Source organism: Mustelus asterias, chromosome 11 (assembly GCF_964213995.1).
Source record: "Mustelus asterias chromosome 11, sMusAst1.hap1.1, whole genome shotgun sequence".
NCBI lineage: Eukaryota > Metazoa > Chordata > Chondrichthyes > Carcharhiniformes > Triakidae > Mustelus > Mustelus asterias.
Genome location: NC_135811.1, coordinates 53313824 through 53336205, shown reverse-complemented (window position 1 = coordinate 53336205; position 22382 = coordinate 53313824).

Genomic DNA, 22382 nt, shown 5'->3' with positions numbered 1-22382 from the left:
TGGATGTTTAAGACATGTCTACAAACAGCAGACCATGCATGGGGAATAACAAAGTTGGCGACCACCCACACCCAAACTTATACGACAACATTTACTGTATATTGATCACATTGCTTGAACGGTGCAAACATGTTTTTGTTTGATTCAAATGCAATGATAAGAAATATTTTGAAGTTGGTTTCTGGGATTTATTTATTTGAAAGAGCTAGCCAATTAGCTACTCATTTTGATAAGCATTTTTTTTCAAGAATATATCCAATTCCCTTTTGAAAATTATAATTTAATCTGCTTCCACTATCCTTTCCGCAGTGAATTTCAGATGGTAATATATTTTTAGTTTGCATGAAACAAAAACTCCTAACTTCCTCATCTGGTTCCCTTGCCAATTATCTCAAATCTATGTCCTTTGATTACCAATCCTCCTGTCAGTGGAAACAGTTTTGCCTCATTTAGTCCATCAAAATCCTTCATAATTTTGAATGCCTCTGTATGTCTGCTTAACTTTTTCTTCTCTCAAGAGAAAATCACATGAGTCCAAACCTGTAAAATGTTGAAAGTTTTGCTTCTTAATTTTAGATGTATGATGGAAATTTGTTGAGTTATGACCACTCTTCAGAATTGGTGGAGGATTACTCCAACAATGCTAACATATTTCAGATGCAAACTGATCTGCTGAATATCTCCAATCTTTTAAAATACCATGATTTGCAATAAATCTCTAAAATAAGGATGTAATTTTCACCTTCACCACATGGTCTGGTAATCTGATAGGGTAGGGTAGGTATGTAGAACCTGGCTAATGTTTGTCCACATGAAAGCCCAATTTCATTAATAACTGCTGCGGTAATGTACCCCTTTACGGAGCAAGCTCCCAGAGGGTTACATGACCCATTCGGCCAATCAGGCTGGAGCACATGACTCCTGGAGCTGAATGTGGGTTTTCCTTGCAGTCTGGAGTCGTGGAGTATGGTAGCCTTTATTATCACTGCCTGTACATAGTTACCTTAATAAACCATTCATTTGTCAGTCTACTTGGCAATCGCCTGTAAGATTGCAAGATACTACATCAGCGTTTCCTTCGTTGTGCCAGCTGTGCTAATCTGGAGAACAATGAGTTTTAGCTGATGGACGCAATTTCTCCACCACTTCTCCAGACACCAGAGATTGAGCCTTGAAGTTTAGTTTTAGTTTATTTATTAGTGACACAAGTCGGAACTATCTGAATGTCATTTCCACTATTCCCTCAGAATCAAGTGAAATCCCCATACCTATACCACATGTTCTTCTGCTGCCACCAGATAATTGCTTTTATCTGTATGAATGATTTATAGTCTTCAATCTGATGATCTGTGGATATCTTGTCTGAAGGCTGAGATGGGACTGCTTCATGAAACAACTTGGATCTTGATTATTGTCTCCGTTTGTAACATTTTCAACAGTGCTTTCATCTCTCCCACTTAAAAGAAAGGCACGAAAACAGTCAAGTAGTTTTGAATCAGATACATAAGAACGGGAGAATTAAATCCAAATTAAATTTGCATCCACGTAGATGTCAGTGTTGTCTGCTGCTTTGCATCCATAGTTGTCTTCTTGATGATAGTGAATATCTAATAATACACAAGTTCCTTAGCTCATAAGATATAGGAGCAGAATTAGGCCATTCGGCCCATCGAGTCTGCTCCACTATTTGATCATGGCTAATATGTTCCTCATCCCCATTTTCCTGCCTTCTCCCCATAACCCTTCAACCCATTACCAATTAAAAATCTGTCTAACTCCTCAAATTTACTCACTGTCCAGCATCCACCACACTTTGGGCTAGCGAATTCCACAGATTCGCAACCCTTTGGGAGAAGTAGTTTCTCCTCAACTCTATTTTAACTTTGCTACCCCTTATCCTAAGACAATGACCTCTCGTCCTAGAATGCCCCACAAGAGGAAGCATCCGCTCCACGTTTGCTTCATCCATACCTTTTATCATCTTGTATACCTCAATTTGATCTCCCCTCATTCTTCTAAATTCCAGGCCTAAACTGTTCAATCTCCCTTCATACAATAAACCCCTCATCTCTGGAATCAATCTAGTGAACCTCCTCTGAACTGTCTCCAATACCACTACATCTTTCCTCAAATAAGGGGACCAAAACTGTGCACAATACCCCAGGTGCAGCCTCACCATTGCCTTGTATAGTTGCAACAATCATTCCTTACCTTTATATTCTATTCCATTAGCTATAAATGCCAACATTCTATTTGCTTTCTTTATTATCTGTTGTACCTGCACGCTAGTTTTCTGTGACTCATGAACGTAGATCCTTCTGCAGCAGAGCACCCCGAAGCCTCTCCCCATTTGGATAATAAGTCGCTTTCCCATTTTGGTGACCAAAATGCATGTTAAACACCATATGCCACATTTTGGCCCACTCTCCTAACCTATCTATAGGCATTTGTAAGGTTCTTCTTTCCTCATTGCAACTTACCGTCCTGCCTATTCTTGTGGCATTTGCAAATTTGGCTATAGAGCCTTCTATCCCTGTATCCAAGTCATTAATATAGATTGTAAATAGCTGAGGCCCAAGGATCGAACCCTGTGGCATCCCACTGGTTACTTTTTGCCATGGTAAGAAGTTTAACAACACCAGGTTAAAGTCCAACAGGTTTATTTGGTAGCAAATGCCACTAGCTTTCGGAGCGCTGCCCCTTCGTCAGGTGGAGTGGAGATCACTCCACCTGACGAAGGGGCAGCTCTCCGAAAGCTAGTGGCATTTGCTACCAAATAAACCTGTTGGACTTTAACCTGGTATTGTTAAACTTCTTACTGTGTTTACTCCAGTCCAACGCCGGCATCTCCACATCATTACTTCCTGCCATCCAGAAAAAAACCATTTATCCCGACTCTCTGTTTTCTGTCCATCAGCCAGTCACCTATCCAACCTAATATATTAACCCTAATCCCATGTGGTCTAACCTTGTGAATTAACATTTCGTGCGGCACCTTATCAAACACCTTCCGGAAGTCCAGATGTACTACATCTACAGGATCCCCATTATCCACTTTGCTTGTTACATCCTCGAAGAACTCTAGCAAATTAGTCAAACGTGATTTGCCCTTCATAAAACAATGCCAACTCTGATGGGTAGCATTTTGACTTTCCATATGTCCTGACATTGCTTCCTTGATAATTGATTCTAACACTTTCCCAACAACAGATGTTAAACTAACTGGTCTGTAATTTCCCACATTTTGCCTCCCTCCCTTTTTGAATAAGGGCGTTACATTAGCATTTTTCCAATCCACTGGAACCTTTCCTGTGTCCAGGGAATTTTGGAATATTATAACCAATGGATCCATTATCTCCGCCACCACTTTAATACCCTAAGGAGTAGGCCATCCGGCCCGGGGCACTTATCTGCCCTCAATCCCAATAGTTTGTTGAGTACCTTTTCTTTATCGATTGTTCTAAGTTCTACCCTTTCTCTTACCTCTGACTTGCCCGTTCCTATAGAACTGATACTAGTGTCCCTTACTGTGAAAACTGAGGCAAAGTATTGATTTAGCATCTCTGCCACTTCAGTGTTCTCCACTATTAGCTCTCTGGTTTCATCTTCCAAGGGACCAACATTCACCCAGGCGACTTCCCTTTTTTATGCCTATCGAAGCTTTTGCTATCTTTCTTGATACTTTGCGCTAGTTTTCTTTCGTAATTTACCTGAGCTCTTTTTATTACTTTTTTATGTTTGAAAGTTTCCCAATCTTCCAGCCTGCCACTGGCCTTTGCAATATGGTATACCTTAGTTTTTGTCTTTATATTGTCGTTGACTTCCTTGTTTAGCAATGGATGTTTTTTAAAACCCCCCCGCTCCCTTACCATCTTTCTTCCTCACTGGGATATATTTTAGTTGTGAGGACTTGAGTATCTCCATAAACAACTGCTCATCCCCTGTCCTACCTGTTAGCTTTGCTGCCCACTCTACTTGGGGCCAAATCTGTCCTCATGCCTCCTGTCAGAAACATAGCTTGAAGATAGAGGAGCTGTTTTCCTTGTGTCCTGTTCCCCAACCAATCCATGGATTAGCAATGGCAGTTTTATGCTATTCTTTCATTGCTGATCCCTTAAAAGTTGAGTACCGTGAAGTGAGGAGAGGAAGAGATAATTTCCAAAGAAAACAGACATATTGCTGTCAAGATAAGTCTAGTCTAAATAAAAGAGTAAAAGAAATATGATTTTTACAATTCTCTCCTACAATGTCATTTATTATTAACTATCCCTATTTAAAGACTAATTTGCACAGTATTAGACATTCTCGGAGAACGAAAAGGTTCATATGAGCGTAGCTTCCCAATAATATAGCTGTCATGCGATGGAAGTCTGAGAATCCTTAGTGATGTACAATGTAATTCACCTGGAGCTGTTCCTGACAGATGTGATAAGGCACAATATAAATGCTTGTTCTTTCTTTCTTCAGTCTGCAGGGAAGCATTTATTTAAATCCAAGACACAGCTTTCCTTTGAGATGATCATATTTCCCACTCTTGGCAGTTATGTAATATCTGAGCTGTTTCAAATTTGCATTATTGATATGAAAAAAAGTTACGTGACAAAAGTTGCAGCTAATAATGAGTAGTGGAGTTATTCCAATTTACTGCTAATTACCTTTCGTATTTCGGCTGGTTGTCATTTTTGGGTTATGTCCTAAAGAGCATAAGATAGACCATAAGATATAGGAGCAGAATTAGACCATTCGGCCCATCGAGTCTGCCCCGCCATTCAATCATGGCTGATATAATTTTCATCCCCATTCTCCTGCCCTAAACTTCTGATCCTAGATTCTTGGAGAATTAATTTGTTATGGAGATCAGGTATTAATTTGTGTTGCTCTAGGATTTAAGTGATTTAAATCCTGCATGATGTATACCACCACTGCTGATAAGAAATGGCTGAATTGCTGTGTTCGTAGATGTCACATGAAAAGATTTTCCATTGAGGATTGTTGCAACCAGTCCCCAGGTGAGGTGCCCCAAATTTGTTAACACAGCTGAGAACACTCAACTTGTTACCCTCTGGCTGGGACACCCCCAAATTGTTATTCCTCGGGGCGGGGGTGGATGAACCGGCTCCCTTTTTGTTGATCACAAGATTAATCTAAAAAGGATCCCTTCCTTGGCGGATACCTTTTCTCCAGTCCAATATTTATGTTTTAAAAGGAGTCAGTTTAACCAGGTTTTCTTGAATTAAAGATAGAGCGGATTTAGTGATTACTAAATGTGAGAATAAGATAAAACACATGCATACATATTCATACAGAATAGAAGTGAGGAAGTGAGTCCAAAGTAAGTAAGTTAAAAGATACATAAAACAGTCGTTGACTTGTGAGGAGTAGATAATTGAGTGTTGCGGATGTTGTGATTCAGGTTTCCGATGGCTATGACTTCAGCGGATGAATTGTCGATTTTGAGGTTTGTTCTCTTTAGTTCAGCGGAGGAGCTTCTCAGTTTCCCCTTTCAGCTGTGGTCTTTGTTGGCTTACCTTATTTCAACAATCGGGGAAAATACAGAGATATACCTGGGAAAGATTTTTGGAGGGGTGTTGCTGCTGCTGGCTGGCATTTTGCTTCTGTGTCATGCTCTCCTGACAGCCCAGCACTAACGCACGTAGACATACACACATGCCTTTCAGTCAGCTTTTATCCCAGTCGTTTTGTAGCCCTGGAAGGTTGACTTAAAAATCCATTATGTCCCATTGAGATGGCAATAAAATTCTGTATGCTTTAGAAGTATCTTTGTTTGGCAATAGAATGGTTCCATTGTCTCTCTGAATTTCACACCCCAGCAATTCAGCCAGTGACTGACTTTGCATGCTCGGACATCCTTGGCTTGAACATCCGTTTTTATAAAAACTGACAGGTCATATTTACAGTTCAATGTTTCCGGATGCACTTCAGTGTTTTCCCTTCATTATTATGACACTTCCCTTTTTCACTGGAATGAAATGAGATTTGTTCTCATTTAATTGCAAAAAGGAAAAAATATATATACAATATCAAATACTCTCGTAGATACATTCACTCTTAGCAATGGTCAGTTTATCTTTTCCAGTTCTAACTGGACGACTTCAAGTTCTGAGTAAGGGAGTTACTCAGAGACCGTCTGGTTCAAGACACCGTCCTGGAGGAGGGAAAGAGACCCTGAAGGAGGGAAAGTCACCTGTGTTACTCATTCATGTGCTTATCTGTACTGGCCTGAATCAAAATTCAGCATTGGACCTTGATTAAATACTGCCAGGGAGCTGCAGGTGCCACATGGGTTGCCTCTGGCTGCTCACTTCAGAGTGTCCTGCAGCCACTCAGTGACATCCTTGAGCCTGGCACTGGGGAGACAACATACCATCCTAGTGCCACATCTGAGGCCACAGAACATCTATGTTCCCTTTGCAATAGAATCCCCTATCACTATTGCCTTCCCACTCTGTTTTTTCTCTCCCCTCCTCTGCAGCTGAGCCACTTGTGGTGCCATGGACCTGGCCGTTGCTGCATTCCCCTGAGTGACCACTTTCTCCAACAGTCTCCAAAACAGAAAACCTGCTGAAAAGGGAGATGGACCCAGGCGATCCCAGCACTGCCGAGTGCTTTTGCTCTGTCTGGCAGCCACCCATTCCATTTCTGCCAGTGTACTCTTTACCTGCAGTGTATGTACTATCCTCAAAAATCCCATCCTTGGGGATGCTCCACAATAACTCCAGTCATGACTTGATGCTCTGAAACACAGATTTTGAATAAATTCCAGCTGGAGACAGTTCCTGCATATGTGGTCACCCTGGAGAATGGAAGTGTTCCTGACTTCCCACATTGCGTAAGAGGAGTATTCAGCATGGTTGAGCTGCCCTGCCAGAACTTACCCTTAAATTACTCCCTTTACTTTTACTACTTCTAGTTCAGTGTATGCAAAGGACAGTAGAAATACTCATCAGGTCCTACTTTCCAAGGCTGCTGTTCCTCTTTCTGAGGAAAAGTAGAAAAGGAAAGGCTCACCAAGCTCCCTCGGTCAACAAACTGCAACTGTCACACTCTACTGCAGTCCAAGCTCCACTTTAAGAATGCCTACTTTTGTCCTCCAGTCAAACTAGCCTCTGGAAACTTGTTGAAGCCAATTATCTAATTGATTAGTTGCAGCTACAAGCCTAGTTTTAAAGCTAAATCTAAAACTCACCTTCTGGTTTGTGATGTTGCATTTGGGTGGCAAAAGTGCTCTGGGGTGGGGGTGGCCAAGGGTCTAGAAGGCACCAGCAACAGGGTCGTGAACATAGCCCAGTCCACCACGCAAACCAGCCTCCCATCCATTGAGTCTGTCTATACTTCCCACTACCTTGGAAAAGCAGACAGCTTAATCAAGGACCCCACGCACCCTGGACATTCTCTCTTCCACCTTCTTCCGTCGGGAAAAAAATACAAAAGTCTGACATCACATGCCAACCGACTCAAGAACAGCTTCTTCCTTGCTGCCATCAGACTTTTTAATGGACTTGCCTTATATTAAGTTGATCTTTCTCTACACCCTAGCTATGACTGTAACGCTAAATTCTGCACTCTCTCCTTTACCTCTTCTCTATGTACTCTATGAATGGTATGCTTTGTCTGTATAGTGTGCAAGAAACAATATTTTTGACTGTATACTGATACATGTGGGAATAATAAATCAAATCAAATCACTGCTAACCCACAGCGCCAGTGACCAGGGTTCGATTCCAGTCTGGGAGTGACTGTCTGTGTGGAGTTTGCACGTTCTCACCGTGTCATAGAAACATACATAGAAATTAGAAGCAGGAGTAGGCCATTCGGGCCTTCGAGCCTGCTCCGCTATTCATTATGATCATGGCTGATCATCAAATTCCTGATCCCCCCCTTCCCCGTATCCCTTGATCCCTTCAGCCCCAAGAACTATATGTAATTTCTTCTTGACATCATACAATGTTTTGGCCTCAACTACTTTCTCTGGTCGTGAATTCCACACATTCACCACACTCTGGGTGAAGAAATTTCTCCTCACCTCAGTTCTAAAAGGTTCTCCCCAACCATTGGGAACATTCTTACTGGATACACCCTGTCTAACCCTGTTAAAATTTTATAAGTTTCTATGAGATCCTCTTTCACTCTTTTAAACTGCAACGAATACAATCCTAACCGACTTAGTCTTTCCTCATTTGACAGATCTGCCATCCCAGGAATCAGCCTGGTAAACCTTTGCTGTACTCCCTCTATAGCAAGGATATCTTTCCTCAGATAAGGACACCAAAACTGCACACAATGCTCCAGGTGTGGCCTCACCAACGCCCTAAACAATTGCAACAAAATATTTTGAACCCTATAATCATATCTTCTCACTATGATGGCCAACATACTGTTTGCCTTCACTGCCTGCTGTACCTGCACACTTACTTTCAGCGACTGATTCACAAGGACACCAAGGTCTCACTGAGTATCCATCTCTCTCAATTTACACCCATTCAAGTAATAATCTCTCCCTATTATTGCTACCAAAGTGGATAACCTCACATTTATCCACATTATACTGCATCTGTCATGCATCTGCCCATACACTCAGCCTGTCCAAATCATGCTGAAGCATCTCTGCATCCTCCTCACAGCTTACCCTCCACTTTGTATCATGTTAATTTATGATGTGAACAGTTGGGGTCCTAGCACAAATCCCTGCGGTGCCCCACAAGTCATTGCCTGCCAATCAGGAAAAGGCCATTAATGCCAACGTTTTGCTTCCTATCTGCTAACCATCTTTTTATCCATCTCAAGACATTACCTGTAATCCCATGCGCTTTAACTTTACATAGTAGTCTGCTTTGTGCGACCTTGTCGAAAGCCTTCTGAAAGTCTAAATAACTCATATCCACTGGTTCTCCTCGGTCAACTCTACTGGTTACATCCACAAAGAATTCTAATAGATTCATCAACTATTATTTCCCCTTTGTAAATCCATGCTGACTTCATCTGATTATATCACTGCTGAGTTATGAAATCCTTGATAATGGACTCTAGCAACTTCCCCAGTACTAACATCAGGCTCCTTGGTCTATACTTCCCTGCTTTCTCTCTATCTCCCTTTTTGAATTGCATGGGTGTCTGCATGGGTTTCCTGCGGGTGCTCCAGTTTCCTCCAACGCTCCAAAGATGTGCAGGTGAGGTGAGTTGGCCATGATAAATTGCCCCTTGGTGTCCAAAGATGTGTTGGTTAGGGGGATTAGTAGGGTAAATACTTGGGATTACGGCGGGTGTGGACCTGGGTAAGAGTTTGAGTCATTGCAGACTCGATGGGCCGAATGGCCTCCTCTGCACTGCAGGGATTCTATGATTCTATGATTTAGTTCAAGGTGGATTATCAGAAAAAAACTCAATATGCTGGATAAATGTTGCTTCCAAAATCAGTTTGAATTAAATAGTTTTGTGAGAAGCCAAACTACTCTTTTTCAAATAGATAGATACTGATTGATGTCCAACCTGATTGCTGACATTTTAAACTATATCTTCAAAACATTGCTGCATAGTAGGCAGCTTAGATATCAATGATGGAAGAAATGTTGAAGGATTTGTTCATATCGTTTAGATCAAAGAGGTTTGGTTCCACTGATACAGATACAATCTTCAGCATAAATACAATGCAAGCTGCAAGTGCACTTGCAGCTAGAATAGATTCTATGAATCTATTCTAGCTGCAAGTGCATTTCATTTTTATTTTTATGGGAATTCTTACTTTGCCTCTGTGAAAGAGTAAATTATTCTCCAGGGGATTTGCAGTGTTAAAAATAACCTCAGCTGTATATCAAAGACCAAGTCTTGGAAAAATAATGGTGTGTTAACAATGTATGCAGTTAATAATCCACAAGTCAGCCAGGGGAGTAAGAGCTATGTCATGAATTGCGGATCTCAAGAACCTGGTGGTTGATTTACGCCAGTCTGCCATTTTCTCGGCACAAACGAGGAAGATTCAAATTCCTTCTCCTCCCCATTATTTTTATGAACTTGCTGTATTTGCACATTAATTGCCCTTTACATTTGCTGCGGAAAAGTTAAGGCTCATAATAAACAGGATAAACACCATTTTCATGACATGATAATTTTTAATGTAATGGCTATCAAACTCACCGGCAACTGAAAAAGATCAATTTAAGCTGCTAATTCTATACGTGCATGCAATAAATTGTTAGAGATTTAGAAATGTTTTTGTCAAACATTTTTGTTCTTGTTCTTTTTAATTCTTTACTTTCCTCCTTTTATAAGTAAAGTTTATTTATTAGTGTCACAAGTAGGCTTACATTCACACTGCAGTGAAGTTAGTGTGAAAATCCCCTAGTCGCCACAGTCTGGCGCCTGTTCGGGTACACTGAGGGAGAATTTATCATGGCCAATTCACCCTAACCTGTACATCTCTGGACTGTGGGGGGAAACCCACGCAGACACAGGGAGAACATGCAAACTCTACACAGACAATCCGTAACCCAATCCAGGAATCGAACCTGGGTCCTTAGTGTTGTGAGGCAGCAGTGCTAACCACTGTGCCACCATGCCGCCCACATTCTTTCTGTATTTAGTTTACTCAAATTCACCTTCCTCATATTGACAGACATCTTCACATCCTCTTTGACCACACGCAAGGTTCCAGAGGACTGGAGAATAGCCAATGTTGTTCCATTGTTTAAGAATAGAAGCTGGGATTATCCAGCAAATTATAGGCCAGTGAGTCTGACATCAGTGGTGGGGAAGCTTTTGGAGAAGATACTGAGGGACAGGATATATGCACATTTGGCGAAAAATGGACTAGTTAGTGACAGGCAGCATGGTTCTGTACAGGAAAGGTCATGTCTCACCAACTTGATTGAGTTTTTTGAAGAGGTGACAAAGAAAATTGATGAGGGAAGGGCTGTGGATGTAATTTATATTGACTTTAGTAAGGTGTTTGACAAGGTTCCAACTGGCAGACTGGTACAAAAACTAAAATCACATGGCATTCGGGGTGAGCTGGCTAGATGGCTACAGAACTAACTTGCTTATAGAACAAAGAACAAAGAACAATACAGCACAGGAACAGGCCCTTCGGCCCTCCAAGCCCGCGCCGCTCCCCGGTCCAGGATTGAATCCTGAATCCAGGATCCCCGCCCAATTTTCCAGCCTACCTACATACTAATATCCTATCCACCGAGCTGTCCCTCACAGCTACGATGCTTTGTTCATCACAACCTAGTAACTCACCCCCACCCCCCCATTCCAGACCATGTGATCTCCAGGGAGAGGCGAAAACCCAGAGTGAAAACCCCAGGGCCAATATGGGGGAAAAAAATCTGGGAAATTCCAGATTTTCAAATTCCAGAAATTCCAAATTCCATGGGCGGCATGGTGGCACAGTGGTTAGCACTGCTGCCTCACAACACTAAGGACCCAGGTTCGATTCCTGGATTGGGTTACGGATTGTCTGTGTAGAAATTCCAAAGAAGACAGAGTAGCGGTGGAAGAGTGTTTTTCAGAATGGAGATCTGTAGCTAGTGGTGTTCCACAGGGATCAGCTGTTGTTTGTAGTATATATAAATGATCTGGAGGAAAATATGGGTCTTCTGATTAATAAGTTTGCAGATGACACGAAGATTGGTGGAATTGCTGATAGTGCCGAGGATTGTCAGAGGGTACAACAGGATACAGATAGATTGGAGACTTGGGCACAGAAATGGCAGATGGAGTTTAATCCGGACAAATGCAAGGTGATATGAATAGGGAGGGAATAGAGGGATACGAACCGAGTAAGGGGAGAAGGTTTTTTTTCGTTAGGGCATCATGATCCGTACAGGCTTGGAGGGCTTGTTCCTGTGATGTACTTTTCTTTGTTTTTTGTTCTTTCCCTCATAGCATTATCAATTCTTAAATCATTGGTGAAGCCAATAGACTGTTGGCTGCCGTAGGTTGGACATCGTATGAGCAGCAAGATGACCATCAACTGCAGTAGCAATGAAAAATAAAACACCTGTCGACAATCAGCAGAGAGAAAAGCAGCAACAGAGTGGAATGGTGGCTTAGTGGATATCACTGCTGCTTCATTGCACCAAGGACCCAGGTTCAATTCTGGCCTTGGTTATCTGTCTGTGTGGAGTTTGCACCCTCTCCCTGTGTCGGTGTGGATTTCCTCCGGATGCTCCGGTTTCCTCCCACAGTCCAAAGATGTGCAGGTTAGGTGGATTGGCCATGCTAAATTGCCTCTTAGTGTCCCAAGGTGTGTAGGTTAGATGGATTAGTCATGGTAAAACGTGTGGGGTTACGTGAATAGGGTGGGGGAGAGGTTTCTTGGGTAAGTCACTGTCAGAGAGTTGGTGCAGACTTGATGGGCTGAATGGCCTTCTTCTGCACTGCAAGGATTCTGTAATAAGAGGGGAAGAACAAATGTGTTGAGTTCTAAGGAGAGAGTGGAGAGTTTTCCCCTTGGTTCCTATTGACTCCAGTTTTGCTGGGGCTCTTTGATGCCATACTCAGTCAAATGCTGCCTTGATGTTAAGGGCAGTCACTCTCGCCTCACCTTTTCAGTTCAGCTAATTTGTCCATGTTTGAATCAATGCTATAATAAGATCAGAAGCTGAATGGTCTTGACAAAACACAAACTGAGCATCAGCAAGCAGCTTGTTTCTGAGTAAGTGCTGCTTGATAGCACTGTTGATGACTCCTTCCATCACTTTTATTCTTCTATTCTTAAACAATGGAACAATGTTGGCTATTCTCCAGTCCTCTGGAACCTTGCGTGTGGTCAAAGAGTATGTGAGGATATCTGTTAATATGAGGAAGGTGAATTTGAGTAAACTAAATGCAGAAAGAAAGTGGGCGGCATGGTGGCACAGTGGTTAGCACTGCTGCCTCACAGCACGAGGGACCCGGTTCGATTCCCGGATTGGGTTACTGTCTGTGTAGAGTTTGCATGTTCTCCCCGTGTCTGCGTGGGTTTCCTCCAGGTGCTCCAGTTTCTCCCCACAATCCAGAGATGTACAGGTTAGGTGAATTGGCCATGATAAATTCTTTGCTGATAATTGAGAGTAGACTGATGGGGCAGTAATTGGCCAGGTTGGATTTGTCCAACTTTTTGTGGACAGGACACGCGTGGGCAAATTTTTCACATTGCCCAGGAGATGCCAATGTTGTAGCTGCAATGGAACAGCTTGGCTAGGGGCGCTGCATGTTCTGGAGCACAAGTCTTCTTTACTACTGTTGGAATATTGTCAGGGCTCATTGCCTTTGCAGTATCCAGTGCCTTCAGCTATTTCTTGATATAAGGTGAGTGAATCTAATGGGCTGAGGACTGGCATCTGTGATGCTGGGGACCTCCGGAGGAGGATATGGTGGAAAATCCACTCGGCACATTTGACTGAAGATAGCTATAAATTCTCCAGTCTTGATGTGCAGGGCTCCTACATCATTGACGATCAGGATATTTGTGGAGCTATCTTCTCCAATGAGTTGCTAAATTATCCAATACCATTCACGACTGGATGCGGCAGGACTGCAGTTCCCTTATTTGTCAGATCACTTAATTATTTTGTTTGGCATGCAAGTAGTCACATGTTGTGGCTCCTCCAGGTTGACACTTCATTTTTAGGTATCCTGGTGTGGCTGTTGGCATGTCCTCCTGCACTCTTCATTGAACCAGGGTTGATCCTCTGGCGTGGTGGTAATGGTAGAGTGGAAGATAGGCTGGAACATGAGGTTACAGATTGTGATTGAATACAATTCTGCTGCTGCTGATAGCCCACAGCGCCTCACGGATGACCAGTTTTCAGTTACCGAAACCATTCTAAATCTATCCTATTTAGCACGGTGGTAATGCCACACAATCGGATTCTGGGTATCCTGTCTTGAACAGATGCTTCTATGACAGGTAGATTTGTGAGGATGAGGTCAAGTAGGTTTTTACTTTTTGCTGGTTCCCTCAATACTGGAGTAGTTACAATCTAGCAGCTATGTTCTTAGGGATTTGGCCTGCTCGGTCAGTGGTGGTATTACTGCCCCACTCTTGGTGATGGACATTGAAGAACCCTATGCTTTACCCTTGCCACCCTCAGTGCTCCTTCCGATTGGTGGTCAACATGAAGGAGTACTGATTCATCAGCTGAGACGGGATGTGGGGGTAGGGTGGTAGATGATAATTGAAAGGAGGTTTCCTTGGCCATGTTTGCCATGAGACATCATGGGGTCCGCAGTCGATGCCTTGAACTCCCTGCCAACTGTACACCACTGTGCTGCTACCACCTCTGGTGTATCTGTCCTGTCGGTGGAACCAGACATACTCAGGAATGGCGATGGTGGTGTCTGGGACATCAGCTGTAAGGTGTGGTTCCACGAGTATTATTGTGCCTGGCTGTTGCTTAACTAGTCCCTGGGATAACTCTCCAAATGTTGTCGCAAGCCCCAAATGTTAGCAAAGAGAACAGGGGCAAAGTTTGCCATTGTTGTTTCTGGTGCTTTATCAGTGGTCTGTCCGGGTTAATTTCTTTTAGATTTTATAGTAATTTAATACAACTGAGCGGCTTCTAGCCCACATTGCTGTGGATCTGGAGTCACATGTAGTCAGGCCAGAAAGTGCGTTTTCATTCCCTAAAAGGGATTAGTAAACCTGTTTGGTCTTTACAACCAAGGACAATGGTTTTGTGGTCACTATAAATGATTTTATTAATTGAATTTAAATTCCAATGACTGATGTGGTTGGATTTGAATTCTTGCCCCCAGAGGTTTAGTCTGGGGCTCTGAATTACTAGTCCAGTGACATTACTGACACCGCTTCCCCATAGCTCATGTCACACTTTACTATATTGAAGTTCATTTGCCATCCATTCTGCAAATGTATTTTAAGTCAGATTTAGCTGTCAAAAAAATAATTGTGTGAACTTGAGTGGGGAAAAGCTACTGCCGGAAGCACATCAGGGCCAGACAGCGGTCAGAATTCACGGCAAGGTCAACATGTAACTCACCTTGCTGCTGTTCTCGTCTATTCAGTCATGGTCATAGAATCACCTACAATCCTTTTCTTCCTGCTTCCATTCTGTTACCTTTGGTATCCCCTAAGGTATCTTTCCTTGGTTCCCTTCTATTTCTCATCTATTTGGTTCCCCTGTAATGAACGCTTTAAACATAGGAAATGGTTCATCTTCAAGGACTAAGAATATTCCGGAAGAATGTGTGTTTTTTAAAAGACGCTGTCCCTTAAAGGGTTAATGCGAGGACTCTGGTTGCTGCTGTTCCTGGAAAAGACAGCATTTTACAAGAAAAGGTAATTAAGCAGTTTGAAAGACGCTGGAAATCTCTTGACCCTCGTGGACTGTTTACAAAAGGTTCACATGGTTGGTTTATAGGTTTGGAAAAACACCATGCCTGAAGAACTGTGATTAAAAGCTGATTTTGGTTTTGCTTTGGAGGAGAAAAGAAGATCATTTACTTGGATAGTGCACCAACTCCTGAAGCTCCAGACCCAATCCCAAAGTGGAGAGTTAATGGAAGTTGCTCCAATATCAATCTACGTTCTGAAATCGCCTGACTGGAAGATTTCCTCAAGTTCGCCTGAGAAGTCGTGCAAGAGTCATTGATTATTTCACAGACCAGTGCTGAGAAGCCAACCATGTAACCCGGACACCATTTCAAGGACTCTATCATAGAATCTTAGAATTGCAGAATCATAAAATCCCTGCAGTGCAGAAGAGGCCATTTGGCCCATTGGGTCTGCATTGACTTTCTGATACAGTCTCTTACCCAGATATCTCCCCTGCCCCTATCCCTGTAATTCCATACATTTACAATGGTTAATCCCATCTAACCTACACATTTTGGGACACCAAAGGGCAACTTAGCACGTCCAATCCACCTAACCTGCACATCTTATGACTGTGGGAGGAAACCAAAGCACCCGGAGGAAACCCACGCAGACACGGGGAGAAGGTGCAGACTTCACATAAACAGTGACCCAAAGCCAGGATTGAACCTGGGTCCCTGACGCTGTGAGGCAGCAGTGCTAACCATTGTGCCACCGTGCCACCCCATCTAACATTTCATCTATCATTTTCCCTTGAAGCATCGACTTTTAACCTTTTGGCAAGATTCTTCTATTTTAATTTATTATTCTTTGTGTGATGATGTGTGTGAAAGAGAGTTAGGATTTTTAGAGTAATTATTCTACTTTAATATTTCATACTGTATGTTAATAAGCTTTGCCTTTCTACTTGATAAGTTTGGTTTTATGTTAAATTAATAATGTTGTTTATTGAGACATTGAGTGGCCATTCTGAGATTCATAAGTAAAGTTTAAGTTTTTTTAAAGTTTAAAGTTGATTTATTAGTGTCACAAGTAGGCTTACATTAACACTGCAATGAAGTTATTGTGAAAATTCCCTAATCACCAGTTCGTGTACACTGAGGGAGAATGTAGCATGGCCAATGCACTTGTGGGAGAAACTGGAGCACCCAGAGGAAACCCACACCAGGAATCAAATCTGGGTCCCTGGCGCTGTGAGGCAGCAGTGCTAACCACTGTGTCACCGTGCCGCCAGGGCATATTTGGCTGTATCGCTAGCTGGAGCTGGAGCAACAATTTACATATATGTTGTGACCTATGGAGTATTAGAACTCAAGACCAAATTTTGTCTCTCAGTCATAACATCCTTCTGTTTCATCATATGAAAACACAGCATAAATTTCACCATAAATGCTGATCACATCCAGCTCTATTGAACCATGACTTCCCTCAAAAACTCCACCGTCTCAAAATGTTAGCCTGCCTGTCCAACATCCATGAATGAATGAGCAGAAATTTCTCCCAACTAAACATAGGGAAAGCCAAAGCCTCTATTTGCCTCAAACTACATTCCTTAGTCACCAACTCCATCCCTCTCCCTGACAACTGTTTGAGACTCAATTGATCTTTTTGGGTTGGTGTCGTTATTTTCTGATCGCATATTCACATCATCATGAAACCCACCTATTTCCACCATAACGTCACAAGCAAAAACAGAAAGGCTGGGATATCTCAGGTCAGACAGCATCTGTGTAGAGAATAGAACCAACGTTTCAAGTCAGGATGGCCCTTTGTCAGAGCTGATTTTGCTTTTCTCCACCATAACATTGACTCTGCCCCTGCCTCAGCTCATCTGCTGCTGAAACCCTCATTTATGCCTTTGTTAGCTCTGGACTCGTCTATTGCTATGTTCTCTTGGCCAGTCTCTCACGTTTTAGCCTCCTTAAATGAGAGGTCGTTCAAAACTGCTGCTTATGTCCTAACTGTCCTATGTCCTAACATTCAGCCATCATGCCTGACCGACATAGGGTGGGATTTTCTGGTGCTTCCCACCGGTGAGGTCTTCCCGTCCTGCTGAAGGCAACCCCCCCCCCCCCCCCCCCCCCCCCGGCACCACCCCCGCCCCCCGCATCAAGGCAGGCAACCCGGCAGTGTGGGGGGCGAGCAACGCAAATTCAGCTTGACGTCTGTGGGACTGTGAGGTCCTGCCGGTGGCCAATGGGGAGTTGCCTCCACCTCCGGCGTGCTGGGAAATCCCAGCCACTGTCTCCCATTGAAGTATTGCCTTGATTTTAAAATTAACATCCCAGTTGGCAAATATCTTCACAGCCTCTCCGTTTTTCTCTTCCAGATCTAAAGCCCTCTCAGATATATGCGCTCCACCAATTCTGCCTTCTCGAGCATCCCTAATTTTAATCACTTCATCATTGGTGTGCCTTCAGCTGCAAAGGCCCTGAGCTCCAGAATTTCCTGCTTAAACCCCTCTACCACTTTACCTATCTTTCTTCCTTTAAGAAATTATTTAAGATGTTCTTCAAAACCTAACTCTCTTATCTATCCTGATATAGAAACAAATAAAATAGCAGCAGGATTAGGCCATTCAGCCCTTCCAGCCTGCTCCGCCTTTTATTTTGATCATGGCTGATCATCAAATTCAATATCCTGATCCTGCCTCCCCCCTCCATATCCCTTGATCTCTTCAGCCCCAAGAGCTATATCTAACTTCTTCTTGAATTCACACAATGTTTTGGCCTCAACTACTTTCTGTGGTAATGAATTCCACAGATTCACCACTCTCTGGGTGAAGAAATTTCCCTCACCTCAGCCCTTAAAGGTTTACCCCTTATCTTCAAACTATGACCCCCTTCTCTTAATGTGGTTTGATGTTTGATAAATGTTCATGTGAGGTGCCTTAATTGGAATGTAAATAAAAGTGGTCGTTGTTGATGTAAATAACGCTAAAAAACAAAGAAAAAGCTTTCCAGTGAAAAACAACAGGAACAGTTCGATACACTTTTAAAAACCCTGTTCTCACAGAGCAACACTTCCCTTCATATCAGCAGGCTACATACTAGGCGATGATGTAGTATAAAATGTGAAATTTGCGTAGGAGTCAAAAAGGTTAAGTGAAATTTGTGCTAATCAGTAGTGTGACCACAAATACGCACAAAAATTTCTTCACTAACAAATGTGGCATGTTGCTTGCGGAGCATTAGGTTTGCTCTCATTTTTGATTATTTACATTTTTTCATTTTTAATTATGCTGGAATATTTGCATCATATTTAGAGATATTTCCATTAAAGTTGGCTGCAGGGCAACTGCTGTTCATTTCTTTACTTGCTTCTTATGGTTCAATCTTGTTTGTATGTTATGTACCTGGAGGTTAGGAGTATTGCTGCTCTTAGCACTGTTGCCTCATTGGTTGATGAATCCTTGGACTCTTTGACCTGCCTGCAAAGCTCCAGGGAGTCTTTTCTGTGTTTGTCTGAGAACACCCCCTGTTGTGGAGTCCAGTTGGTGAATCTTTCTGATGCCTGGAAGGATCTTAAATGAAATGAGTTTGGATGTCTCCAAACAGTTCTCACTGCGCGTTAATCTGTATCATAAAACATCCCCTTAATTAGGCACTAAATAGCAGTAATTGATAGTGTTACTTAGACAACATAAACAGCTGGTGTATTAACTGAAAGGTTCAACACCACACACCACATGCCAATCCATGTGGGTTTCAATTGAACGCAGTTGGTCCAAGGAGGTGGGTGAAAATTAAATAAAAGATTTACATTTATATACCACCTTTTCTGACCTCGGGATCTCCAAAAATACTTTATAGCCAATTAAGTACTTTTTTTTCAAAGAGTGGTTACTGTTGGAATGCAGGAAACCTTGCAAATAATTTGCACAGACCACAATCCTGCTTATGATCAAAGATTTTATTTTTTGTAATATTGACTGACAGATAAACATTGGCTGAGATGCCATGGAGACCCATGTCCTTGTTTGAAATAGGATCGTAGAATCCCTACAGTGCAAAAGAGGCCATTCAGCCCATTGAGTCTGCAACACCTCTCTGACAGAGTATTTTATCCAGGCCCTCACCCCTGCCTGTATCTCCATAACCCACACACTTCCCATGGTTAATCCATCTAACCTACACATCCTGGGACACTAAGGGACAATTTATCATGACCAATCCACCGAACCCACATATTTTTGGATTGTGGGAGGAAACCGGAGCACCCGGAGGCAACTCACGCAGACACAGGGATGACGTGCAAACTCCACACACACAGTCACTCCAGGTCCGGAATTGAAACCCGGGTCCCTGGAGCTATGAGGCAGCAGTGCCAATCACTATGCCACTCTACCGCCCATCTCTGGGAAGTTTCATGGATGCCAGAAAGACTGCGTTTTAAAGTCTTATTGAAAATTCAACACATCCTGACGGTGTCAGTTGAATTGTTCAGGCTCAGGTTTCTTGAGTTCCACTTGAACCTACAAACTCGAGACTTAGAGAAAGTGCAACAACTGAACCATGGCTGAAATCTAAAGTATCCTGGGGAATGTGATTGATTAAACCAATACCATTTATAGACATAATGAATTTTCCTTGTCCCATGGAGGCAAGTTTGGAGGTCTGAACAGCAGTAACTAGGAGCTAATTGGGCTCAATTAAGTCTCACATTTGGTCAAATTGGTGAAACTGCTGTTTTGTCTTGAGTTTAGGGTCAAGATGGGGTTTGCCTATTACCCTACGAATGCTACCTGTCATTCGTAAAAAAACATTGTTTAGTTACAGATCTAGGTACATTTCAGCACTCAACACAAGGGTGTATTTCTGCTTCTCACCAGATCTCAGTCACTTAATCATGTGACATTTCATCATAGTTACATCAGTATCAGGTCCTGATGTTAACCCTTTTTCTCCAGTAGGATTTCCCAGACTTTGAGCCGAGATGCCATGGAGACCCATGCTCCTGTTTGAAATAGGATCGTAGAATCCATACAGTGCAAAAGAGGCCATTCAGCCCATTGAGTCTGCAACACCTCTCTGACAGAGAACCCTCCGCCCCTCCCCCCCCCCCCCCAACCATGACCTCCCAAATGCATCGGGAAACCCCAAACATTCTCGTAATGTCAGCATCCCTTTTTGGCATGAAATATGTGCGAACACAGAAATCAGATGTAGCAAGTTTTTTTTCTCGCTATACCTCTGCTTATATTAGGATTTAGGAAGAGGTGCACAATCTCAAATTCATTCGCCAGCTACATGGCACCCTCGCATTAATCCATGGCAAAACTACTCTCCCAATGCCCCTTAACATTAACCGCTGGAAGTAGTACCCACTTTAGGAATGGGTAATCTACAAAGTTGTATTATTAAAAAAAGATTAGGGCAAAGGCTGTTTTTTCATGAGCTCTGGTGCTACTCATCTTTTAATCTATCCTGATGTACAGCCCAGAAGTACCTAATCTTGGAGCAAAAACTCCACACTATGTCCCTAGAAGATTTCTGGTTAAGTTTTGGGAGAAAGTGCCAAGAAAAATCAAGAAATTCTCGATGGAAAGAAGCAGTCGAAGGCAGCCTGGGTAGCTCTGAGTCCTCAATGTGGTGATTTGGTCAGTGAGTGGCTCTCAATTTGGTGACATTGATGGCATTGTAGATGATGACTGTCAACATGATTGAGGTTATAGACGACAAACTAGGCTTTCTGGCACAGAATTTCAGTGCTTATATTGCTGAACTGCAGAGTACTGATAAGAAGCTCGATGAAGCAGAGGAAAGAATCCTTATTGTTGAGAGTGCAGCTTCCTCAATTGAGGCCCCGCTTTCAATCCTTGGAAAATCAGCTGCATGATATATTAGATATCCTGATCGATGTGGAGAGCCTGGGCTGGAAGTGGAGAGTTCGTGTGACTTGGCTTTCCAGAAAGAGCCAAGAGTAAACTCCTCACTAAATCTTTTAAGAACTGGCTGCCACATTTTCTTAATTTTGACATGAAAGCTGGGCATTTTAATCTTGAAAGGGCACATGTATCCTATTTGAGCCCAGACGTATGGCCAGTAGACATGCATTTTCATAGTTTTGGTTGAAGATGTTTTGATGAAGCTGGAAAGTGTTTGAAAGCTATCTGAATACGGTTTGCTTTGCTTTATCCTGCTACCCTGAGGGTGACATCTGACGAATCCTTAAGGCTGTTTGATAATCCTACTCAGGCTATGACCTTTCTACACTCCATGGATGGCAATAATTTGGAGTCTTAATCTGCAGTTCATCACTAATCCTGGACTTTACCCCTTGTTGTTACATTCCTTTCTTGATTTAGTGATGTGATTTATCATGTTGACAAGGGTGATCTAGTATATGAACACTGAGGCAAATGTTACCTATTACCTTTTGAAAATCAGGGACATCCATTTATTTATAATGGAATGTATCCTTCAGTGAATTCCTTGAATTAAACCAAGCTTAAGACACAGATTTGATCCGATCATATCCTCGTTATGCCAGGGGTGGCCTGGGGGACTACCTGCATTGCTCCTATCCTGTGTCGAAGTTGAATAGCAATGGATTAATATCCTTAAAGAGTTTGAGTGTGTTGGGGAGCAAGCTGGGTAGATTGTATGGCTGTGCAATATTTATCCACAATGAGTCCTCACAACTGGTGAAGGAAACCCCCTTAGAAATATTGGTGTCTTCTAGTTTGTTTCTGTATTTTTGTTGTTTTGTGGTCAAAGAATCTCGGATGGACTCCTGTAAAGGTGCAGATTGAAAACACATCTTGGGAAAAGACACCATTTTGTAACAATTGGCACCCCTGAAATAGCTGGAGATGGGGAAGTATGCTTTGGTGCACACGTAAGCATGGTGCGAGAATTTTTGGCTGATCAGCCTTTTCTATACTTGCGTCAATATCCTAAATTCCCTTGGCTGAATATGGAATGGCAATGGCTACTTTGAAAATACTGGAATATAAATTCGGTAGCGCTGTCTCCAGTACCCTGTAAGCGAGAGTGTGCACCATTACGCCATGTACTTGTGGTGAACCATCGTTGGTTCCCAC